Source organism: Echeneis naucrates, chromosome 22 (assembly GCF_900963305.1).
Source record: "Echeneis naucrates chromosome 22, fEcheNa1.1, whole genome shotgun sequence".
NCBI lineage: Eukaryota > Metazoa > Chordata > Actinopteri > Carangiformes > Echeneidae > Echeneis > Echeneis naucrates.
The window spans coordinates 3,581,214-3,606,846 of NC_042532.1; positions in this window are offsets into that span (position 1 = coordinate 3,581,214).

A 25,633-nucleotide genomic window follows, 5' to 3' on the forward strand; every position below is an offset into this window, starting at 1 on the left:
TGAGATCTGGCTATTGAGCTGTGTACTATGTAAAATACAGGTAGATTGAAATGTGCTTTCTATCTCATTCCACAGTTGAGGACAATGATGCAGGGCAAAGGTCAGCACCACAGAAAAGGAAATAACACACTATTATTATTTCACCAAAGTATTATTTCAAAGAGCCTTACACTACAGTATGCTTCTATCTCTCCATCCATCACTTTGTGCCCCCCATTCTCCCTCTCTCTTCCTCTTCTTTCCTCTTTTGTTCTACCTCTATTACAGTTGTCCTTGACTGCTGAGTGAGCGCGCAATGCAGCCTTTGGTTGAGAGGAGCCAGTCAAACGCTCTCTCATTCTCCCGTTGAGACAAGAATAAGAAAGGACATGGGGGAGTGAGAGAGGGAGAGAGAAAGGATAGCAAGAAACGAGAGGAGAGACCCTTTCTCTCCTCTCAGAAAACATATTCCTAAAGCCACAAAGAGCTTTGAATGAGATAGGACGAGCATTAGCAGGATGCTGGCCTGACGACTAAGTGTCTGAAGACAGTGGAGGGCTCTGGGCATCTTGTTTGGAAAGACAGTGGATGAAAAGATGTTGTGTGCCACAAATTGTAGTTCATCGTTCCCTGCAATGTGTTGTAAAGTCCTGGGTCCTGGAAAACCTGCTCCTGCTCAGGGCAGAATTGGCAAGGTGGCACTGATTATACCAATAGCTTTTGGTACAAGATTAAAGGAATGCCTTCCATCAAACTTGAACATTAACCACCAGTAGTTGCTGGTCATACACAGTGCTGTTCATTGAATGGTTAGTGATGGCCTGAATGTGTCTGTACCCTTCTTTTACTTCACTGAAGAGTGTCTTCAGGCAAGGAAAGGGTAAGAAATAAAATTGATACATATCAGGTGACTGAGATACAGAGAGAAGCCAACAGCACTTACTTTTTTTCCCAAGGCAACTTAAATTAATGGTATTTGGACAATAACTGGAAAAGAAGTGGAGAAAAAGATGACAAGAAGGAATACACAAGCAAAGAAAGTTGAGCTTGAAAGTTAAAATGAAATTAATGAAGACCTGAGCATGAGGCCAGAATAAATTATATTCAAATGCAAGGATATTGTGTTTCCTGTCAATTCTAAATAGAAAAACGCAGTGCTTTACATCAGAGGTCCCCAACCATGGTGTAAAGCACTAAAAGAGCCCACAAATCAGTTCTGGTCATATTGGCCATTTGGTACCAGGCCGCACAAAAAGACTGCATAAATTATCGGAATCTGAAAGATGGTTTATTAAAAAAGAAAAAGAAGAAGAAAAAGCAGAGACATCCGTCTGTGCTTCTGGACACCTGTCAAAATGCTCGTCTTGGTCACGTGATACGGTACATCAAAAATTAAGTCCACAAGCCAGCAAAAATCTGTAAAAAAAAACAAAAAAAAACCAAACATCTTTGGAGAGCTTCTTTGGAAAGGGGAGAAGGCCCAATGAAGAAGAGCCTATGACTTCCAAGAAAAAGAAAAGTGCATTTAAAAGACAAAATCAGCAGTCCTACTTCAAATACAGCTTTATCGCTACAGGTGATTCTCACTCACAGAGCCTGCTCTGTATCATATGTGGCGACAGGCCAGCAAATGAGAAAATGAAGCCTTCAAAACTGCTTTAACACATTGAGACATATGCTTTATCAGTGCTTTGGTCACCCTTAATACATTCAGTGTAATGGTAAAGTGTATTTTTATGCACTTTTTTTTATTTGTTTCTATGCCGTTCTGTGAAAATATTGTTTTCCATGAAACCGGTCTGTGGTGCAAAAAAGGGACCGCTGCTTTACACAATGGTGGCAGATTTAATGAAATGAGATTTATGTAAATAGTGTTTAATTTTTGGTTCTGATGAAAAAGCAGAAATCCGGAAAGATTTCAAAAAGAATAAAGCTATATTCATGAGTTTGAAGCTTAGAAAAATAATACCCATATTTTCAAAACTTCTGAATTGTGTGCCATAAACATTAAACAGTCGCACTGTTATTTGCCTATTTATGTAGATTAAACTTCAATAGTGCGTCCAATACATCCCGGGGTGCATCCCTTGAAATGATGCTGCTGCTACAAAGAATTGAAGCTCCTTACTTTATCATTTAGAGCACTCTACCAGCTCCTGAAATAGCTTTTGCTTAGATACTTCCTGGTCATTTCATCAGAGTACTTTTATTTTGATACTCCAATAACATTAAGTATTTTTACTGCCACATGTGACTACAGGGGTTGCTGGAACCCTGGTGTGATGGCTACTGCGGGACTAATTGAAGGTCAAAATTGGGCACTATGAAATAATTTTAACCCCTTGTGAACTGAACTGTGGGTTTCCATTCATCTCGTGTGAAGTGGCAAAACACTGGTTTAGTGTCCAGTCAAAAAAGATCGTGTCCTCTACCATGGAGAGGTTCATGTTTGTCACACTATAAATCAGCTTGACATAGATGGACATACAGTAAGACCAGCAAATGAACAGACCACAGACAGATGGACAGGCAGACAGGTAAACAGGCCGATAGACGAGCAGGCAAACAAATAGAGACACAAACAGATGACGAATAGACAGGCAGATATTCAGGCAGATTGGCAGAGCAGCTGACAGCCTGGCTTCTTTCCGGCAGAGAGGTATTGGCTAGAAGGAGTGGCTGGCAGGCAGACAGGCAGATGGACAGGCAGGCACCCATGCACACAGACACAAAGGCAGACAGACAGGAGGACTGGAAGAGCCATAGATGGACAGACCGGCTGGATGAGAGACATGCATGCAGAGCAGCAGACAGAGAGGCACGCAGAGAGGTTGCCAGACAGACATGCACTGTTGGTAGCAGGACAGGCAGTTGGCGTAGATAGGAGACATGGGGACAGCAAGTGCCTCTGGCAGAGAGGGAGAGTGAGATAGAGGGTGACAGAAATAGAGGGAGAGAGAGGAAGAGAGAGAGAGAGGGGGGATGAGGTCAGTGCACGGCTGGCTGGCTGACTGTTGATCTGTGGCACTGGGCTGGCAGAAGAGGCTCCTCAGGGAGAGAGCTGCTCCACACAGCCTGCGACTACATCCCCGCAGCCATCCACCCATCCCTTCATCTCTCCATCCCCCAGCTGGGATGGAAAGACAAGCCTGCTAAGGGATGGCATCTTAGTAAACAGTGGCACGGAGAGGTGAAAGGAGGGAAATGTGCAAATTTAGGAGCCAGAGGGACAAACACTGTCAAGAATGGTCGAGGGAATGAACACAGGGATAAAAGTTTTGAATCAGGTGGAGAAATCTCTTCCTCCTCCTCCTCAACCTTTCTTCTCCTGTCCTCTTCTCCCTGCCTCAATCCTCTCTGCCCTTCTCTCTGCAAGACCCTTGAAGGACACAGTGACAGGACTTGCTCTCACACGGGGCTCTACATGCACCCCGGAAAGGAGAACATGTGATATTCGCTGTGCTTCTTGACTGATCAAACAAGAGAAACACCAGGTCCACACTGCGGCATACCAATTTCACAGATAAATCCGGGCATTAATACACTTTTACACATTTAGAAAATGCCTGTACATTCGTGCATTTATTAATATCGGAGATAACTGCAGAGGAAGAAAAGCCAAAATGACAACGCAAAGAGGACTTCATTCATTTTTTAAATCAGAGCCATGCATTAGCTGTTATCGTTATGTGTGTACTGATCATATTTCCTGACCAGCTGGGATCAGAGAGAATGTATTGGCCATTGTTTAAAAAGCTTGATCATTAAAGACTGTGTCTCTGGTAGAACAGCCTGTGGAGGTATTTTTATGTTCAAGGCGCGGATAAAATGTTCGAATATTACAGCCGTTTTAACTTACCCCATGTTTGGACAGTTGAAATATTGAATCAGGTTGTCGATATCTGATTTGAGGTGTTGAGGATGTGTTTTTTTTATGGCTTTCTCAGCTAGAGTTACACAAGGTTAATGTTACAGCCGTGTGGGAGTGTGAGTAAGTGTGTCTCTCTCTCTCTCTTTCTCTGTGTGTGTGTGTGTGTGTGTGTATTTTGCTGCAGGGTGCAAAGCTGCTCCAAATGTCCATCTGCCGAGTTCACAATCCACCTGAGCCCACTCACACATGATGCACATGTGCGTGCTCCCCCCCAACATAACACTAACAGACACAATTGCACACATGTGCTTGCATACACATTCGCACAGACCCACTCAGGGACATGACATAGCTCAGAGGCTCAATTATTCAGTAGATACCTGTGTGGCCACGCTGATTGTTTTGCCTGTTCTACTTCTGTTCAGACTGATCTTCACTTGCAGTCGTTTGCATAAAAGCATCCCACCTTTTCTCGAGCTGTCACCTTGATGTAGCTGCAACATGCAGTGTGATAACAACATAGCAAGTTTTCTGACAAAAATCCAGAAATGCATATATACATATTTCACAACAGGTGTTAGGAGGTAAAGGAAAGAATGCTTATAAACACATTGACAGAACAGACACAAGACAATATCTATACACATGCTGCCTTTCCTACAATGTATAGCTGCATGTGTGGACAAAGACACACACACACACACACACACACACTGCTCTTGTTTGCAGATGATTGTTTTTTCAGCTTGTATTTCAGTGTGGGCATGTGTGCTTGGCACTCCAAGTGCAAAGCTGATAATTATTGAAATGAGCTTGTGACTCAGTGTCGCTACCACTCTGGCAAGATCTATGAACCAAATTCATTTACAAGTGCCACATAAAGCACCTGTTTCTTTCTGAGGTTGTGTCTCCGTTTTCCAGGGATGCTCAGCTCCATTGCCATATTTTCTCAACTGGATTAAAGACAAAGTGTGTGTGAGCCATAATGTTGAAAATAAACGCTGCTTCTGTGGGTGTTTCGCTCAGTTATTCACCAGCTGAGGCAGTGAACATCAGCTCTGCTGTGGCAAAACAGGTGCTAGCAGCATTTATTCCACTTTTAGATTTTAAGATGTCCTTATTTTACTGTTGATTTTATTGTTGGTACGGATTTCTTTGCTTGGACAGTTTGATGAGAAAGTTTTAAAATTGTAGTGTATTCTCTTTCCTGCTGGTGGCCATTGACAGGATACAGTACAGTGACAATATACCATTTAAATATGTCTTGTTGAGTTTGAAAATTAGCAATAATGGTTTTGCAGAAAAACATGCTTACATTTCGCAAAAGTATTGACAAAAAGTGTTTAGTTTAGGTTTGATATAAACAATAGTTTCAAAGACATGGGGAACAGCTGGAGTATAGACAGGAATGGCAAACAACAAAAACCCCAAGATGGGCTTCAACAGGCATGCTGTTTACGTGGTCCGCAAGTCTGATCACTGAAATGTATTCATCATCGATTGCACTTATTTATACTTTATTCAAACATTTTTTTTCTGAAGCTGATGATCTAACAGTCACACCCACCTCATGCTGTGTTTAGCTAGCTGCGCACAGGTTTCAGAGAAGCCAGTCATTGTACCTCCCTTTCTACTTCCCCTTTTCTCATTTTGCTCATTTGTGTCGCTTTCAACCTGAGCAACTGAGTGCAACAATATAAATGTCTTCCTTAGAGAACTGACTGACAGTATACATCATTATCAGGTTTTTTTTTTTTGTTGTTGTTTTTTAAGGATGTTGTGCTTTCTCGGCTTCCAGCTCTTGCAACCAAGGGTTGGTTGGTTGATGTACAGTCAAATATAGCATCATCAGATAATATTAAATGAATGAAAAAAAGGTTAAAACTGTGGTCTTACAGCCAGAAGGTTTCTGGATTCTGACCTTGCTGTTTATAGTTGGGTGCTCTGCCTTCTTCCCACAGTCCAAACACATGTGGGTTTGGGTTAGTTGGTGGCTCTTGGTTTCCTGAAGGTTTTGTGAGCCCTGTGATAGACTAGAATGCCCCACCCTTGTTCAGTGTCCACTGGGATTTACAGATCCTCCTTTGCCACTTTAAAAGTACAAGCGTTATGGCTGTAGACGTATTAAATTGACCACACTGGGTTAAAAGCAGGGTATCTGTTTTGGGGGCCAATCCCTTAGCATTAACCTGTGACTTATGACATCAAGAAATCCCTACTGAGGTGCGTTGTGGTCAGTTGGTCTTAAATGTTGCTGACGGACGTTTCAATTGTCCAGGTGCTGCACTCCTTTTGTAGCGCAGCCTTGCCTTTTCTTTTTCTTTTTCTCTTTCTTTTTTTACATCAAACAAGTGATGTGCTGTTTGAGATTTTCTCATCAACTGGTGGTCAACACTGAACTTCTTTGGCCTTCTGAGAAACATACCCACCAAATATGAAATGGACAGGTTGAGGGGTCATGGAGAGAATTCAAATGCAGATGGACAGCAGTCCCTGGGTGGATGATGTCTGAACTTTGACGCCAGAGCTTCAGATTGTAAATTTGCTACAGTGACTGTGTGCGTGCCACTGTGGATGCTCTCCAGATTTTGGGAGGCAATGTTGAGTTCTAGTGTGATTCATTCACATGCAGACAAATTTTAGCTCATGCGCCTTCGACACCCACATTGAAAGTATGGCTCCTATCTGAGCAGGAGGGGGGACATTTTATATTCCATTCTATTAGGCTGCTATTTTTGGTGCCACAGGATACCCAGTGACTGTGCAGAGCCTTGTCAGTGACGAATGTGTTTACGTGAGAAACAGGGGTGGGGTGCCATCCCACAGGAGGATCTGTGTGTGTGTGTGTGTGTTTGTGTGTTTATTTGAGATGGAAAGAATTGTGGGCATATTCACTGTTTTTCTATCTTGCCTGCAGGACTGTGTGTGTGACAGAAAGAGAGACAAGGAGAGAGATAGCATGTGTGTACAGTGATAGGATGTTCTCTCTCTTTCTCCTGCTTCCTCCTCCTGGCTTGCTCCCCTGCGGTGATCCAGTGTGTGTATGCCCATTAGCTTGCAATGCCCTGTGTGCGTGTGTGTCTGCCTGCTTTACTGCCTATGCTGAGATAGAGTATGCCAAGTTGGCGGTACCTGTGTTTGAGTGCGTGCGTGTGCTTGTGTGTGTGCTTGTGTGCGCGTGCGTGCACTTTGCCTGCTGTCATTCTGGGGTAAAGCCTCAGGACACATCGGGTCATGTGACAGACAGCCACATCTATCTATCTGCAGACTGCATCATTGGTATTCTGGGTAGACACTGTCAGCCAAGCAGGGGGTGCTGGGGCAGAAGAGGGAAGTAGAGACAGCAGAGAGTGAGTGTGTGTGTGTGTGTGTGTGTGTGTGTGTGTGTTTGCAATCATGCGCGTGAGAGAGAGAGCGACAGAGAGAGAGAGACAGTTGAATGGAGAGAATGAGAAAAAACACAGGGATTTTGTAAGGGAGAAAAAATAGGGAGGAGAACAATAGAGCTCATCAGTGCTTTGAGACCCCGTTGCAATCAGACACACACACGCACACACACACACACACACACACAAACATATACACGCACACACGGTAGACAACATTGCAAATTCTTCAGGGGGATCAGATATGAATAACGAGGAGGACAATGCCAGGAGGACCAAATGTTGGAAATGTCATCAAAATGAACACAAAAGGAGCGCTGTTTTATTAGCTGGGGTGCCGCTGTCCAATACGGCGTCAGGCTAGCATAGCTTAGGGTTAAACTCCCATCTGATGTGATGAAAGACACCTAACCTTCAAAGAGTCTGCAATTCTTCACACCACACAGATCTTGCACACTGCTGCTTTTGTTTGATCCCACTGACTGTCTAGTGCGGAACGATTGTGCATGCCATTTCCGTAAATAAGCATTCAGCCGTCATTGACATACAGTTTCATGCAGGGGTATCGGCTCACTGCACGGAGCACAGGGTCTAATATCATTTACCAGGAAAACATGCAAGATAAGTGGATCAATGAGTTGTGGCTGAGTTGTTATAGTTGGCCTGTAGAGGTCACAGTTAATCTTGTCACAGTTGGCCCAGAATCAAAACTTCAATGGACACAAAAGCATTAGGCCATGCATCATAATGAATAAATGAATGAATGAGTGAATGACTGCTCTGCTGAATCTCTGCTTAGCTGCTGTATGTTCATTAAAGTTCCTTTCCTCAAAACATATACATTATAAAATAAGAAGGCTCATTCTATGAGCAATGTCATGTTTGAATCAATTCAAATTCTGTGTCCTCATGTTGTGGTTTACATTTAGATGTCAGAAAAAAATAGGAGCTCAAATTTAGGCTGATGACACTGAGAAAAATCAACGACAACGTCAGTTTGGGATCCAAAAATTTGCGTCAGTTAAAATAACCTCCCAATGGGAAAATGATCACCGGCTGAAACAAGGAGCTCATACCGAAGAATGTTCATTATGGTTTAGCTTTCGGACGTGCGAGATCTTTAATGCTTCCTTAAGGCGTCATGGGGAGCGCTGCACTTGAATAATGCTGTTTTCTATAGGCAGAGGTGCCATACGACTCTGTTTTCCTGTGGCTATTTCAAGTTCTCGCTGTCTCACTCCTCGACCTTGGTGTTCTATAGCTGCTGGGAATGAGAGATGGTGTTAACACTTCTAAAGGTGTAAATCACCTCTCCCTCTCTCTCTCTCTTTCTGTCTTCTCCCCTCACTGCAGTGTTGTTTTCCTCACTCACTATCTGTGCTGAGAGGTGATTGGAGTCTTCCCAGTCTGATAATGGGCCACATAAACACACTCACACACCTTTTTACAGCCACAGAGCAGAGAGAGAGAGAGAGAACAAGAGAGCAGGAGACTCATCAAGTAATTAAGGCCCTGGCTCTCCCTTGGAAATTAAAGGAATGGCCCTTTGCTCTTATCTCTCTCTTTCTCTCCATCTCTTTCTCTCGCTCTGTCTCTCTCTCTCTCTCTTGCACTTCCTGCAGAGCTGATTGCTGTCTGGCTTCTCTTCTCACCTGAGTATTTCGCTCTCTCTCCTAGCCAGCCAACCCATAGTGCATTGTGCTGGTGATTACCCCACTGTGGGTAATTGCGGTGGCGGTTCGCTCGATGTTATTTCCCCCCACACTCTGCCCTTACAGAGGAGGAGGCACCTCCCTGGAGAAAGATGGAGGCCAGGGGTACACATTTAGCTGCGTGTGTCCGTCTTATCAGGAGGGGCAAAGCAATAATGAGTGCACTGTATGTATTCCAGCAAAGATTTTTGAAAGAACATCAACATATATATATATATATATATATATGTATATATATAAATATACCCCCACACACACACGCATACGCACATACAAGTACATAAAATCTTATCCAGGCTTTTTTTGTGGACTGTGTGTGTTTGTGTGTGTATGTGGGTGGGTCATTGGCACAGTTAGTTTTATCGCTCTCGTCCTTGAGTAGAGTAGCGGGTCAGAGGGTTGCCTTTACCTTGGCTCCCTCTTCCTATTATATAGGAGCATGAAAGTCCTGAAGAGCCATTCCACTTCACCACCTGACAGCTTCCTTCACCCTTGAATCTGAGTGTCTCAGACAACACCGCTGAGTCCAGAGCCACCGTGGGAAAGATTCAGCCCAACAGACAGATCTGTTTCAGCAGAGATTGCCTGATGGTTAAAATATGGTGTATACTGTTCTGTTGTATTAGTGGTGATTTTGTGGTTTTCTCTGTTGTGTCCTGACTGGACCTACCTCTGGTTTGAGGAGTAGGTGTAGGAAACAGAAGGATAGTTGGAGGCCGGTATAACTAGCCTGACACTAGCCTGTCTCCTGGCAGCAGATTTTTTTTTTTTTTTTTTGCTCTTCTTTTTATTAAAAATGTCTCTGTTATGTGACTGGAACTTCTTCATTCTAAGTAATAACTGCGTCTTTTTTTGTTTGTAAATACTTCATTACCCAAAGTATATTATTTCATAAAATTTAGGAACAGCTGCAAATATCACCTGTTTTATTAGCAAAGCATCTTTGTGCTTAAAACTCATTAAGGCTGATGCTATTTATATAAAACCTCATGTTGGAGAGTAAAGTTATTAATGCTCAGTTTAAACCTTGGGGAGTATCCCATATTAAACATATCAACAAACTGCATCCTATAACCAACAATCACATTAATATATTCAATGTGGTATATAATATTGCGTAATTGATAATCAATCAATAATATATTATACACCTTGAATTCTATATCAGCATTTTCAGAATTTCTTTTTTTTGAATCATCAAATCTTTATTTTGAAACATTATTTATTTATATTGACATTTGTCCCAGTGAATCTTGTTATTCTAACATTTTTTTATTGTGGAGCCACTAATTCAAGCAAATGCCCTAAAACTCTCATGCTCCCACTTGTCATTCAGATTCTTTTCTGTCAAACTAAAGCAAATCAGGCCACCACCTGGCCCTGCAGATGCGCAGAATAACTAACTTTTAACTCTTTATTGAATTAATTAAAATTGGTATCACAATTTGTTTAATTAAAGAACTAGTGACGATTTACACCATAATTAATACAGTAAAAACTGCAGGCACATATTTCTCATGTAATATCACAAATATATAAAATCTGCATCTATGATGGACTGACGCAAAAATGTGTTTTAAGTTAGAATGTGTTGCTTTTCATCTGTATTATATTATCATTAATATTATATTAACAAATCAGATCTGCATGGACCACATCTGACTCTACCACAGCCACCAACTGAGCCCATTATACCCAGGTGTCTCCTATCAATAAGACTAAACTAGTGGTCAATCAGTCTAATAGCCAATATGGCTCATTGAGACTAATCCAAAGATAATGACGAGAAGCTTGATAAATAGAGATTTGTTTTTGTTTTAGTTTTTTGTTTTTTTCTTGAGGTAGCCCATTTGTGGTTGAAACATAACACCATCCATGTCCCCATAAAATAAATTAAGCATTGTCTCTCCTTTCCTGCAGTGTGTTTCAGATATTGCACATTAGCATCAGGAGAGCAGTCGTGCCTATGGCTCAATGTCAGCTCAGTATCAGCACCCTGATCTGACGTGCTAACCTCAGACCAGCATTCACAGTCTGCCCTGGTCATTTGGCGTTAGCTGCTTTCGGAAAAGCATATTCCAACCCAAGGAGTGAAAAAAAATAAAAATAATAATGAGTCTCATCTAATTCTCTTGCTGTAGCTTAAACCATTATCTGGTTATGAGCAGAGTCCTACGGGGGCATAGCTGCAGCAGGATAACAGAGCAGCAGCAGACCTGGTATCAGCAGATCACAAACTTCTTCCTCCATAAGAGTAAAACTTATGCTGCATTAAAACTAAAAAAAAAAAAAAAAAGTGTTACGGAGGAAATGTACAGCATTGCTCTTGACCTCTGGGGATCGATATAAGTATTTATAAAATAGAAAAATATCAAGAACATTTTAGTCTTTCTCTCTTGTAGAAAATATCCCTAAAACTGTTCCCCATGGTTCCTGCTGTGCTCCCTCGCTACACAATGGAGGATTTACTGCAATAGAGACGTTGCCGAGATATGGGGTCATGGGATTTCTTGGTTGGTATTCTGTAGTATCACTGTTTTGACAGCATGGCCGGTGTAATGTCTTAGTGGATTTCAGGGGTTGTGCTGGTTTAGATTTGGGATGTAGGGGTCTTCTTTTATAAACTGAAAACCAACCAGTGTTCTGTGTGGAGTCCAACTCTTTGCAGACCCTCTGAGCAGACATCGGAAAGTGAAGTTATGGATCCTGGCTGGATAAATAAAGAGCCCCTCTCACTGTCTGAGGATGCACAAGTTCCTGCATCAAAATGGTCCCTTCAAGCTGGAAATTATGTGATTGCTGTTGCTTGTTGGTTTCATCTGTTTGTGGTAACAGTTTACAGTGGCAGTATTGATTTCCACACACCAGTTAAAGCACAAATGGTCGCCCTGGTTTCATCATCAGACCAGTCCCATCTCCAGCTAAATAAAACCTGTTAACAGACAGACCATTTCCACTCCTTGTCAGCAGCCACCTCAAATTTCCATTTCAAATTTCTCTTCCCAAGTTGGTGGCTTTTGGACATGTGCTTGACTTTTTGGGGCTGTAAATACTTTAGCTACGTAGATACTCCATGTGCAGCAGAGGAAAAGACAGAACACTCATCCGAATCCATCAAACACATGTAGCTGTACTCTGACTGTGCCATTTTCATCTGCAGCAGGACAACATTCAGGCCAAGAAATCATAGCTGCTTCCTCACCTCTTTTGGGTGTAGGTGTGTGTGTGTGTGTGCATGTGTGTGTGTCAGTGTGTGTGTCCAAGAAGCAATGAACAGGCACCGAAAAGAGCAGAGGATGTGGAACAGAGGGAGAGAAACAGAGACAGAGATTTCATCTCCTCTCTGCCTGTATACATATCTGCTAGAATGTAGGTCAGGCAGCCCCAGTCACTCTCAGAGTCTGGGAGAAGGAGATTGCTGTGTGTGTGTGTGTGTGTGTGCATACACATCACATGAATAAAGCATGTGTCTCTCTTATAATATGTAGTTATTTATGTGTCCCCCCTGTCCTCATATGCCATATGTATTATTCTCTATATTCTCTATATATAGCGTGTGGATGTGTGTATATGCCTGTGCATGTGTGTGTGTTTCTAAAATTGCTGTCATGTACAGTATGTATCAGTGAAAATGCCACAGCAGACATCACTGTCCTGCTTTCATTACCGCTCTGTGTGTAACCATACAATTGGGTTTTCATAACAGTTGTGTGTGTGTGTGTGTGGGGGGGGGGGTCCAGAGCAGTCAGTCTTTCCAGGCTATTTGCAGTATGCACCCTGGCTTTGATAGATATAGGATCCCAGTAAAGGGCAGGCATGGATCCCTCTTTTTCTCCAAGGAATTGACTGAGGGAAAATCACAGACACACACACACACACACACACACACACACACACACACACACACAAACACGCACACACATGCCTGTAGAGCTCTGGCTTGTGAAGCTACAGTCTACCAGTCCTTCATCATATATTCTTCCCTCTTAACAAAGGGGAAGAATGAGAACAGCTTGTGCGCATGTGTGTCAAGCCCATATCAAGAAGACTTGTGAGTTTGCTCTGTATGTCGCTGTCCTTGGTTCTGAAACAGACAAGCTTCTCAACTCCACAACAAAATCACCACACAGAAAGCTCTGAGCCATTGCATATAGTATAGTATCGTTTTCTGTTTCTTTGAGTTGTCCTGTTTGGCTATTGCTATTTGTCATTTTCATCTCTCCTTTATTTCTAATATATATACACAAACATACACACACATTCACCAGGGGGATGTAGGTTGTGTCCTGATGATGAGACAAACAGTTGTCATCAGAGGATAACCCGTCACTTACACACTGACTATAATGACCAAGGGGACAGGAATTACAGTTTGTGTGTGTGTGTGTGCGTGTGTACGTGTGAGATCATGTAGTAATAATGCCACACATTTGCCCATCATTCATGAACTTTGCATTGTATTTGGTAAAATACATTGATGGGTCATACATTTTTAAATATACAATTTTCCAGATTCCTTCTCCCTAATTCTCCTAACTTTCCCACCATTCCTCAGAATGATAATGCTTTCAGGATTCTCCAAGGGCACTAATTAGATTCAAGGCAACCTTTGACGCAGTTTTCCAAAAAAACAAATGACAGCAGGACCGTGGTTGTAAAATGAAAGTATAGTCTTGACTGGCCCATTGTTTCACATTAGGGTTTCACGCTGATAGCCCCTTTCCAAAGTTGTTAAAACTCGCTCGCACTGCTTCCAACTCACCCGTGCTCATTTTTCACACTACAAAGGAAGTGGCCCAAAATAAAAGTGGAAAGCAGAGGTATGTGTGTTATTCATGGAAGCAAAGAAAGGACCCCTGCTGGTTCAAAGTAAAGCCCGTTTATGAACGTTTACATAACACACAACAGACACTCTGTGCACGCATTGTACATCTATGGTTGCGTTTGTCCTGGGGAACGAAACAGCTATTATTTTGATTTAAGCTGTTTTGAGATAGGTTGGGATTGACTCTGATTTGTGTGTGTGTGTGTGTGTTATGGCCATCTGGTGGGCTCCCTATGGGGGCCTTCATTCTTTGTGATGGTCCCTATACACCAACAGCACCTCATCTGTTCTCTCCCATACATTCTCTCAATTAGCAGCAGCGGATGGGAAGAAACAAAGACAGGCGGAGTAACACAGGCAGTGTTCAGATGCACACTAAAACTCACACATCCATCTCTGTCTTTACCTTTCACTAGCTCACGTTACTTCACTTTTTTTTTCTCATTGAACCCCCTCCCCCATCGTGCCTCCCCTTTCCTCTGCTCCTCTAACTCAGCGAAGGATGGAGAGCTGAGGAGAGAAATCATGACGGCAGACACGGATCATTAGCTATATTTGTCCCCACTTCCTGCAGAAGATGATAGATCTAGCTAATTACCCCATGTTGCCAAGCCTATCGAACACAACAAGCAGCCACTGTTGTGGTAGAAATCAACGTTGGCTTTGGCGTGTGCCGCAGAGCTGATGCTATATGACTATTCATGAGCCCTGAGTCAATTCAGAGGAGGAAATTTCAAACCCCGTCATGGCTGTGCGTGAATGTGATTGTTCTGGAAGTGATTTTAATGACACATGTTATCCATTCTCCTCTCTCTGTGTAGAAAATGAGTTTGGAGGAGACGTGGTGAGCCGTTCCTCTCCAGCTGAACGTCATTAGGTCACATTGGAAGCAGAGGTCTGGACCAAAGAGCTGTCTCAACCCCAAACCACTTCAGGTAGTGTCTGGTATATCTTTTTTCCAATACCTGATCTTACATTTATCACGTTAACATTTCTCTGGTCCTGATGCATCATAAATCTAAATTGCAAGATTTCCTGTTGGTGCCTTTTTTTATTATGTTTTATTGAGTTTATAAAATTTAAATCAGATATGATAAATTATATAGAAAAGGAGCAGTGAGTACTGGGATTTTTTTTTTTTTTACGTTTTTTACGTTTCTTTGTTCCACCAGGCCACCAGTGTGTTATACAGCAAAAAAAAAAAAAAAGTATATACACTACCAGTCAAAAGTTTGGAGACACTTTCTCATTCGCATGAATAGGAAAGTTTTTATATATAATTTTTCTTTTGTTTTTGGTGGGGGTAACAGTACATGTATTTGTCCCAAACCGTTTGGCACGAATACATGCATGTTTGGTCTGCCTGCGTTATGTGCAAAGTGCCTTGTTGTAACTTTGTTATGATTTAGCGGTATATAAATACTTAGATTTGGGTCCTGAACGTACCGAAAATATAGCAGATCTAAAGAAAAAAGTGGAACTAGCCGCCACACTCCAGGTGACGGAACAATATCGCAAAGCCCCGTATGTTGTTGTTGAGCCCTCTTAGCCACCACGTTCAGCATACAGCACAGAACAGCCTCACTGAGCTTGAGCTACCCAAGCAATTAATCTAACGACCCAGTCTGTATTTTCAACATGGCATTCTTTAATTGGTCTTTATTACTTATAGAGATTACTTATTTTCCTACCTAGACCCAGATATATTTCTATTTAAAAAGAACCATCCTTTGTTCAGGGAATTGTGTAATGTTTAATGTTTTCATAGTTTTACGCCTTCAATTTGACAGTAAATGAAAAACAAGATCACCTTTTTGGTTTTTGGAATTTTCTGAACCAAAAATATGCCAAACCGTGATTTCAAAACCGAGGTACATACTGAACCATGGCTTTAGCTTACCGTTATAATACACACACACACACACACACAATAAAAAGACTAAACACCTGCTGCAAGACTGTGCTGCCGACAATATTTTGGTGTGTTGTCCTACCAGTGCAATAACGATAAAGCTTCAATCTAAAGCTTCTACCTATTTATTCTGCTGCCCATGCAAAGAATACAGTTTTTACAGGTGAAATATTTTAGATACAAGATAATAAAGCTGAATGGTATTAAAACAAGCACCTGACCTCACATCCTCGTATTGTAAAAATACAGCGTTTATTTATGTTAAAAATCATATACATTATGAATCATATGGCTGGAACGCAAGTTATGAATACACCTGAGTTCAGTTCCTGGACTGATAAACTGTCACACTGTCTTCAGATCACAGCCTCACTCACTCTAAGTGTTTCACAGCTTCCGTCACTCACTGACGGTGTTTGTTGTACTGATTACGAATCACTCCCCACATTTTATTCTCTCTTTCTGTCTCCATCACCCTGCTCTCCTTCTCACTCTGACCCCCCCACCCCCTTGCAGCGCCCACTCAGATGCTATCTCGACAGCCCTTCACACTAATTCAGATGCACTTAGCTTCGTTTTGGCACACATGTTTACTGTCACTGGATGATGTATGGTACAAATACATATTTGCAGTGAAATATGATAATGCCAGAACACTTTTGTTGGCTCGCTATTGCTCCACTGTGCAGAATACCAATGTGAGAGTGAGTATATATGTGTGCGTGTTTGTGTGTGTGTGCAATGGAGGGTGGGGTTGGGCTGGGCGCCATATGCCTGAAATGCATTCTCCCAAAACTTCAAGGTGAAAACAAAGGGAAACTGATAACGATGTGAATTGTTGTGGCAGATGCCTGAGTGCCCCCACCCCCACACACAACCCCTCTACCACCACCCAATTGATAAGCGCACACACACACACACACACACACACACACACACATACTCATGTACAGAAGCCTTGTTTTATGTCCCAGTGGATGTTATAATAATGGCTGCATGTTTCATTCAGTATTAACCCAAGTCTTTTCTATCAAATAGCAACACCACTCTTTAACTGATCTGTCTGTGTGCCATATAGTCATGGAGACACACAAATAACATGCACATTTTTCAAGGAAGAGAATTTACATATGATTTGTAGTTTGGTGCCGACTTATAAATACAGTTGGAATTTAGATGGCTGCTTTCTCTCGTATATGATCTGAATTAAAAAAAAAAAAATAGTTGCATTCATGGCAGGAACGGAGAGGAGGCTTTGTGTTGAATTAATCACTTGTGTTTAATATGGGTTTAGATGCTGTGCATTTGAAGTGGGATGCAGCTATTTCATCTCAGGCCCTGAACATTCTGAAAGTACACAAAACCCTCACTCATTAGTATATGCTACGTAGTGTGCTGTATATATTAAAAATCTTGGATGCAAACTAAAAAACATAGGACTGAGAGGTAAAATATAGTGAATAGGAACACGAGGTACAGTAGGTTTTCACCAATGTACTCCTGCTCTCTACTTGCTTTTGACACAAACTGAAGCCCAACCTTGTTTGAAATCCCCAGAATTATTTTATCAGCAGTCCAAAAATCGTATCATCAAAGAGCGTTATCATTCTTGTCTTATTTGTCTGTGTTTACTTTAATACTTGATCAATCTGAGCCTTTGTCTTGATCATTGCTCCTTAACTTTTACTTGTGTGTTTATCCATCGGTCCTCATCCTCCTCCATCTTGCTAGAATACATCGGATACTGTTCTGGGCTCCATTAGTGTCCCATTCAGAGGCCTAGCTGTCAGCTGCGTGTATAACCACAAAGTTTGTGGGATCAAACCTGTATGTTTCTGATCTTAGAGTGAGGAAACGTCAGCCTGACTTTATTGTAGTGACAGAACAAAGAGAGAAAGACATGGAGAATAAGATATATAGTCCATTTTGTGGAAATTTTCCAGAGGAAAGGAAAAAAACCTTCCCTCACTACTGCTCAAAAGAATGTGCAGAACTCATGATCAGATAAAGAATAAACTTTAAATCAGCCAACAACCTAAACACATGTGCATATTTTTTTTTTTTTTTTTTTTTTTTGTTACTATAGTTTAGAGGGTTAGTTAACCCTTTTTTTGTTTGTTTGTTCATTTTATGAGTGATTATCCCCTATTTGAGTCAACTAAGGTCTTTATTGTATTAAGTGACATATACAGTACAATTAGTTGAAGCTGTGCTGATTCAGAATATGTGGAAAAATTGAAAAGCCTGTGGCTTTCGAAGGGTTAATTTCATGGTACATACTGTAACTTGCGTTTACTTCATTACGCAATTTGAAGTCTTGTCCAAACTGCTGCTTATATAGTGATAAAATATGCAGAGTCGTCTCTGAAGTGTGCATCATGATGCATTTTTACTCAACCAACCTAAACTTTTGGAGCTGGAGTAAACGTCACTCTGTGGTTATTCATCTGGGCCCGTGATGCCATTGATCTGGGGTCTAATTGAGACACTGACAGAGAAGGAGTGGGCCTCCTCCTAATCCTCAATAAGCGGGCTAACCTTCATTACAGCCGTGACATTTTCCCATGGGGTGCTGAGAGGGAGTAAGAGCCAGACAGAATATGAAGGGCTCTCTAACATATGGTGAGCTGCAGAGGCGTGTGCATGCTTCCTGGGTCCAAGTCTCATGAGGAGCCTCGAGGGAAGGAAGTGGAGGCCACAAGGCTTATATAGTGCTGCTGCTGCAGCGGCGGCTGCTGCCATTATCGTAGCTGTTATTTTATTTTGCTGCTGGATTCGCTTGTTGACACTGTGTTCAGAGCTGATGCAGGCCTGGCGTAAAACCGGGCCCCTCAGAGAGAGTCTGACAGCTTTAGATAGGCACTGCTACAGTGTGTGTGTGTGTGTGTGTGCGTGCGTGTGTTTAAACAAGTTTGTCTCATATTTCAGTCCACACGGGATATTTTTCCTAACAAGGGAAATGTTGGCCTTTGCACTTGTTTTCATGATTTCATTCACTTCACTCTTGTACATTAAAGAGAGGTCTACTAAGACATTCTTTTCATGTATCTATTTAAATCTAATTATCAGCAGCACTCTTGAATAAACAAATGCTTCTTTCTGCCACAGGGGATATATTTCAATACTTCCTGCTGCTCCTGTTGCAAAGTTGAGCATTTCTAAGCAGGAAAAATCTGTGGTTTAGAGATTGTCGGAGGACACAGGTACATCAACATAGACCGATTGAAGAGCAGCATCTAACAGAAGTCCATCCATCCATCCATCCATCTTCTACCGCTTTGCCGTTTCCTACGGGGTTGCTGGAGCCAATCCCAGCCAGCGTTCCGGACGAGGGGTGGGGTACACCCTGGACAGATCGCCAGTCCATCAAAGGGCTAACACACAAAGATAAACATAGACACAGAACCACCCACGCTTGCATTTAGACCTACAGACAATTTAGTCACCAGTTAACCTAAACATGATGTCTTTGGGCGGTGAGAGAAAACCAGAGTACCCAAAAGAAATCCACACAGACACGGGGAGAACATGCAAGTGCTCCAGGCCAAGGAACCAAACGCACAACTTTCTTATTGTGGGGCGACAGCACTAACCACTATGCTGACAAGCATCTACGAGAAGTCTAGAGAAGTATGAAGTTCATGTGAAAAAAAACACAGTACTTACTGTGTGACTAACTGGCCTGAATGATTCAGGTGGCAGAGGATCCATCCATCCATCCATTGATTGGCTGGACATTTCACACTCACATTTAAGAGTCCTCAGTCAACATGGTGGACATGTCCTTGCGCCATGGATAGAACTTGGAGAACCTGGAGGGAACACTCACAGGCAGAGGGAGAACATGCAAAGACTTAGGCTTACCCAGAACCTTCTTTCTGTGGGGCAACAGTTGGAACCACTGGCCCATAGTACTGAAAAAAAAAAGGAAATAGGAACATTTAAAAAACGTCATTTGTGAAGCTGAACCGGACAGTTAATTGATTACTTGATGTATTATGTCTTTGTGAATGCATGTGATTTCATTAGAAAATCTGTGCACTGTTGGGAAACTGTCACATGGGAAACTGTCTCTTGGCTCCAAGTGCAACTCTCAGAAACCATAATGCTGATAAAACAGACACGCTGGGTCCCATGGGAGCAGGCTCAGAAAGGGGTGGTTAACTCCACTTTGAGCACATGACAGCTACATAACACACATACATGAGAAAAATAAAAGCTGTGATTTTCCCTTTTCCTTAAGATGGCTTTTTCGTTGCCATGGAAACCACAGTTGTATTTTATGTATATATTTTTAACATTTTTTTTATTTATGATATTTTCCACTTTCTCCCGCACGTAATCCCCTCGATCTCCCCCAAATATTCCACATTGTTCCCGCGCTGCTAACTTAATAAGATTTATAAGGTGTCCTTGCCTTTCCTTGTGTTGTTTTTCTCTCTCTTCTCTTCTTCTTCTCCCATTGAAACATTTATGGGCATTCATAAAGAAACACCCTATTTGGGCTGAGGAGCTTCACAGTACAGTAAGTGTAGTGTGAATAAATCATGTTTAATAAAAAGAGACATCCAAACAGGACCATGGCCCCCGTCACAGTCCAATCCGAGCAAGGGCTAATATCTCTTCGTATCTGGAAATGAAAGCGACGTCCAGAGGTTTTCAGGGCATCTCAAGAATTTATGATGTGTTGATGAAGGACTGAACCTAAATTCAGGAACATATATGGGTCTGACATACATAAGGGAGATGTAGGAAAGAGGAGGATGCTTCCTTTGGCATGTGACTGGCTTGAGGGCTTTGAAAGCTGCAGAGGATGTACAGTAGGAGAAAAGGAAACCATAGAGCTGATGTAGGGAGCTGCTGTGTCTTCAGTACATCTGTGAAATGACTAAATAGATGGTCATGCACTGATGAATGAGCACTTGAATGGTTGGACAGATGGAAGCAGAGTCTGCTAAATGAATACTTAAGAAACAGTTGCATCCTGGGCTGAACCATGAATCAATACATTTAATATCTAGTCAAAGAACAGTTCCTCTGGATCCAATACAAGTGAAAGTCATTTCGGCACCTTCTGAAATTTTTTTGTTTTTGTTTTTAATATTAATTTTTAAAAAATTGTATGTCTGTATATGTGTGAATATGTTGTTTATATTGTTGTAAATTGTATTGTAAAAGGATATGCTTCAAAGCCCCAACACAGAAATAACCGTAAAAACACAATGGAATCAACAAGATGGAATCAATCATTTCATTTCTATATTTCTGTTTGATGCAGTGATGAAGTTTTCTCATGATAAACATAGAAAATATTTGACATCTAGAGAGTTTTGGGGTACACCGGTGGCTCACCTGGTACAGTGTGTAATATCACATTGTCCCTATTTTTGTGTACATTTGTGTACACATATGTTTTTATGTGAAACAAAAAAATTACCATTCTCTATAAAAATAAATCTGTCAAAAATAAAGTAACACCATATTGAATTGGATTGAAATATATTCCTTAAAAAAGGAGCAAAGTCAATTCACAAATCAGGCCATACATTATTCTGTCCTGTCCAAGTGTAAGTCTTTGTTTAATTTGTGTTGATTTTTTTACTTATTCTCTGAAGAAGAAATCAATTATTCGTCAATGCAGTGATAAAAATTCTGCATACTATTGGGTATGGGTATTGGGGTTTCTAATTCTCAAAGATAACTGATTCCTAAATGTTCCTCTTCTTAAATACCTGAAATCATTTACGCAGTCACTCCACCACTGAGTGTTGCAAACATCAGGTGTAAATTGCTCGTTCGACAAAAGGTGGAAAAAAAAAAAAAATGCTCTAAAAGTAGATGCATTGAAAGGAACAGTAATGTTGCAACGCTGCCTGTTGTGTGTTTAACAGCTGGTGTCTCTTCCCTGTAGATGGAGGTGGATGCAGACGATAAGCGCCATCGAACACGCTCCAAAGGTATACACACATACACATACATGAAGTAACACTACTCAGGGTGACCTTCAGTCTCCCCAACACAAACGCATACGTGCAGACACGAGAGCATACATATGTTGTACACACACCACTGCGCAATTCCCAGACTCACACACAGGTTCCTTTTCCTCACTGCTCTCTTCTTTTTTCACAATTTGTTTTATATCTTCCAGAAACGGAAGCACGCTCCACATGAGAAGAACTTTATTAATGTATTTTTACGCCTCTGTAAGGCACTTGGAATTCCTTGAATGTCGTTAGGTAAAATATGAAGAATAGAATATTACCCACAGTAATAAATAATCCAATAAAACCATACATAGTGGAGAATGAAAAGATAACATGGACTGGGTTTAAGCTGAAAACCTGGTGACACACTTTTTTCCTTTATTTTACCTCCAAGAAAAATCTTAACAGGACTTGGATATTACCACAAATAAGTCACCTGACATGGTGTTATTGAGCTACAGCAGATAGCCCCCCCCCCGGAAGACTCTCAGGGTGCTTAATTTATCCCCTCCAATTTAACACAGTATCTAAAATCTTTGACCACACAACGGTGGTGACCGTTTACTCCTACATCATCTGGATTGAGCTCTATGTTAAACTTGTAGTAATGGCTATGACCACAAAGCCCCAATTTGATTGAGCTACACGGATCCTCTGCTTATCGGCCAACATGAGAACAGATATGTGAAAGGAGGACTGGCACTGAAATCCTGTTTACGGCTATGTCCTAAAACAGCCCTTCATTTACTCACTCACTTACTTTAAATTAGATGCTCAGAAAGGCATTTTATACACTTCTAAAATGAAAATGTTACGTGTCCATGTGGAGCTAGTTCTCTGGTGTGCATGTTAACAGTAGAATATATAGATCTGTGTAATGGGTTTTACCTGCAATTTACATCATAGATTTTTAATCTGCTTTAAAACTTTTTCCTATCTCAATGAATGACAATAAAACACAGCATCCTGTAGAATTACATGTATAAACAGTAAATTTCATTTCTACATTTTACTGAAACCGATCATTTGTATCTAGGTCTAGCTGCTTACATCATGAGCAAGCTCTTATACGAAGAGCCCATGGATTTAACAACCCCAAGTCTGTCCTATTTCATAATCATCTTCTCTCCCCCCCCCCCTCTGTCATTCTCTCTCAGTGCCTGTGGATCCAGCATTAACAGAGCTTTTCAGGTCAGTGGGATTGAAAACTGCACTGTGCACACAACACAAAACTAACCCTATGTACGTCCACGCGTACACGCACATTACACAAACACCAATTGACAGATGGGTGTAAAAAAGTTATACTTAAGATTGGTCTGTTACTGTAGACACAGTCAAACAGTGCCAAAATCAACTGTCACCTGATTACCAACCAGGCTTTGCGTGTGTTGTTTGACGGCTGCCCTCACATTAACAACCCCTGTCTACTACGTACATTCCTTCCTTCTTTTCTTCATCGGCCAGAAGTGATACTTAAGTTACTTCATTCCTCCCTCGTGGTGCAATTTTCTCACTTTGTTTTCTTTTGTTTCTTTGGACATATTCAATGTCAGGAAAGATGATCATAGAACAGAAACAACAAGCACCAAATTCTTTCTTCCCTCTAGTTAACGCTATTTCACCATATGAAATATTAAATAAGAGGGTTTTCTCCTCTTTTAATGTTCCAGCTAGACAGGGTAAATAATTCTGTTTTTGTCTCATGTACTTAATGATATTTAGCATGAGAGCCAATTATCAATTCATTACCCATGCAGCACAGCTCTTTCTCTCCGTTGACACCCACAGCTTTAAAGTTCTTATAGTGTAAGTTGAGTGGGCGGAAGGTGGAACACAACTTGATTTCAAATTTTAAGGTTTTCTTTGTCCCTGGAAAAGTTTCCTCAGAGTACATTTTTAAGAACTATCTTCATTGTCTAAAATACAAATGTGCGAGAAAAGCTCGAAGTGAATTCAAATGCATATTAAAAGATACTAGCTACCGTAAGTGGCTTTCACCCACGCATCGCCAACCTGAAATAATCTAGGCATTATCCAGAGGATGTGGGAATGCAAATGTCCCATTTGGTTGTAGCAGATATCAGACAGACTTTACTCTGGCATACTGTAGTTCTGGGACAAGTTTGTGTGATGTCTGGAAAATTCAGGGAAGGACTGGGCAAGCTGATCACATCATGGCTGACAATCATCCGACAAATTTGTGGAACGCAAAGAGACTTTTAATGATGTAAAGAAATAATGTGATTTCTGTAGTGTTTGTGTTCTGTCTTGACTCCCGCACGCTTTACCCAGACACCCCATCTCCCTAAAACTGAAACTTTCAATGAGAACCAGAAACTGTAAATAAACGTCTGTGTAGCTGCCATGATGTTCCCCACAGGTTTCTGATGTGGTTCTGAGGCTCAACGTGAGCTGCCTCGCTGTTGCCAACTTGGCAGTGCTTGACTCCACCCCTAACCCCCAGCTAATACAGAAATGGCAAAAGAGACTGGTCTGTTACTCAAACTGACAACACCCTCCATGAGGCAGAATGCACAGCCCATAGAGTCAAAAACACTTCACTAACATGCAGCCAGGCACCAGATCCATCTGAGTGAAACTTATTGTGTCACTTTTCCCCTCCATTGTCATTACCCTTCTCCATGTGTACAACTTTGTTTTTGTTATGTAATTGTGAGACTTCATTTTCTAAAAATCTGTTGCCTCCCATGTTGTAATACTGTGCTGGTCCATGTAAAGTGCAGCAATTCAGCTGACAAAGTAAGGTTTGACTCAGGGGCTTCAGAGCTGATGATCTGACTCCAAAGTTGCTCGGTTATGTGCCATTAAAACGTACCTGCCACTCTTCAGCACTTGTTGGAATGGATGCCTGTGTTCGTGTGGTTATGGACTGAATTCAGAGGAAGGAGGCTGAGGAGCCAAGGCCAATGGGTCTAACCCTCATTTTGGCGCCACTTGCTCACGCTAGTTCTATCAGTTCTGACTAAATTTCACTGCGCATTGAAGCTAGAATTAATACCAAAGTGATTTTTCACATAAATTTCTAATGACTTTCTGTATCATTTGCAGAGTCCTGAGCAGATTCTGTTTCAGAGATTCAAGGGTGTCCTCTATTTGTCTTTCTAAGTTGTTTCCACCCTAGTAATGTGTGAATTTCATTTTGTCCTTGTCTGTGTGCTAGGAGGTGGTTGTGGTTCCGATAAGGGTTCCTGCCTACCTATATATCAATAAATAATATTCCACCTGGAAGATTACTGTGTAGCCTTTAGCTGATATTCACAGATAGTACAAGGTGTACTCTCCCCCTCTCTCACCCCAATCCTTCTACTCCACCCTCCCCCTTCTGCCTTCATTCACTCTCCCCTTTCTCCATTTTCTATCATTCTCACCTCCCTCTCTCTCCCTCAGTCTGCTGCTGCCTGCAGTTAGTAATTAATCAGGGGATCAATGTGAAGCCTATCTCCAGGCTGAGGCATCTATAATGTCGATAATACTGCTCAATGGCCCCTCTCTCCAGAGAGCTCATAGTCTTCTGGATGAACACGCCTGACTTTGCATGGAGTAGCCTGGGCTCACATTGGCTTTTGCTGCTAAGCTTGTGTGCATGTTTGTGTGTTGATAGGCGCAGAGCATTCTCATATGCCCCCATCCATTCATACATTAGACTCTTTACACAAACACACACACAAATCATGACAGGTGACAAGTGTCAGGTGAATGAGAGCAAATTACGGTGAAAGAGTGGCTTTGGAGGGAAGGCAGATAAACTGCAGTGTTTCTAATAAAATACCCATGAATATCCCACTGTGACCAAGAAGAGATTGTGTTGAAGACAGGTGTGTGTGATTGTGGTTGTGGTTGTAAAACTGATGCTACCCATCTGGTCGCACGACATCTCCAGACCCCAGTCCCCCAGGTTCCCCAGCCTCCCTCCATGTTTATATGATAAATGAGGAAA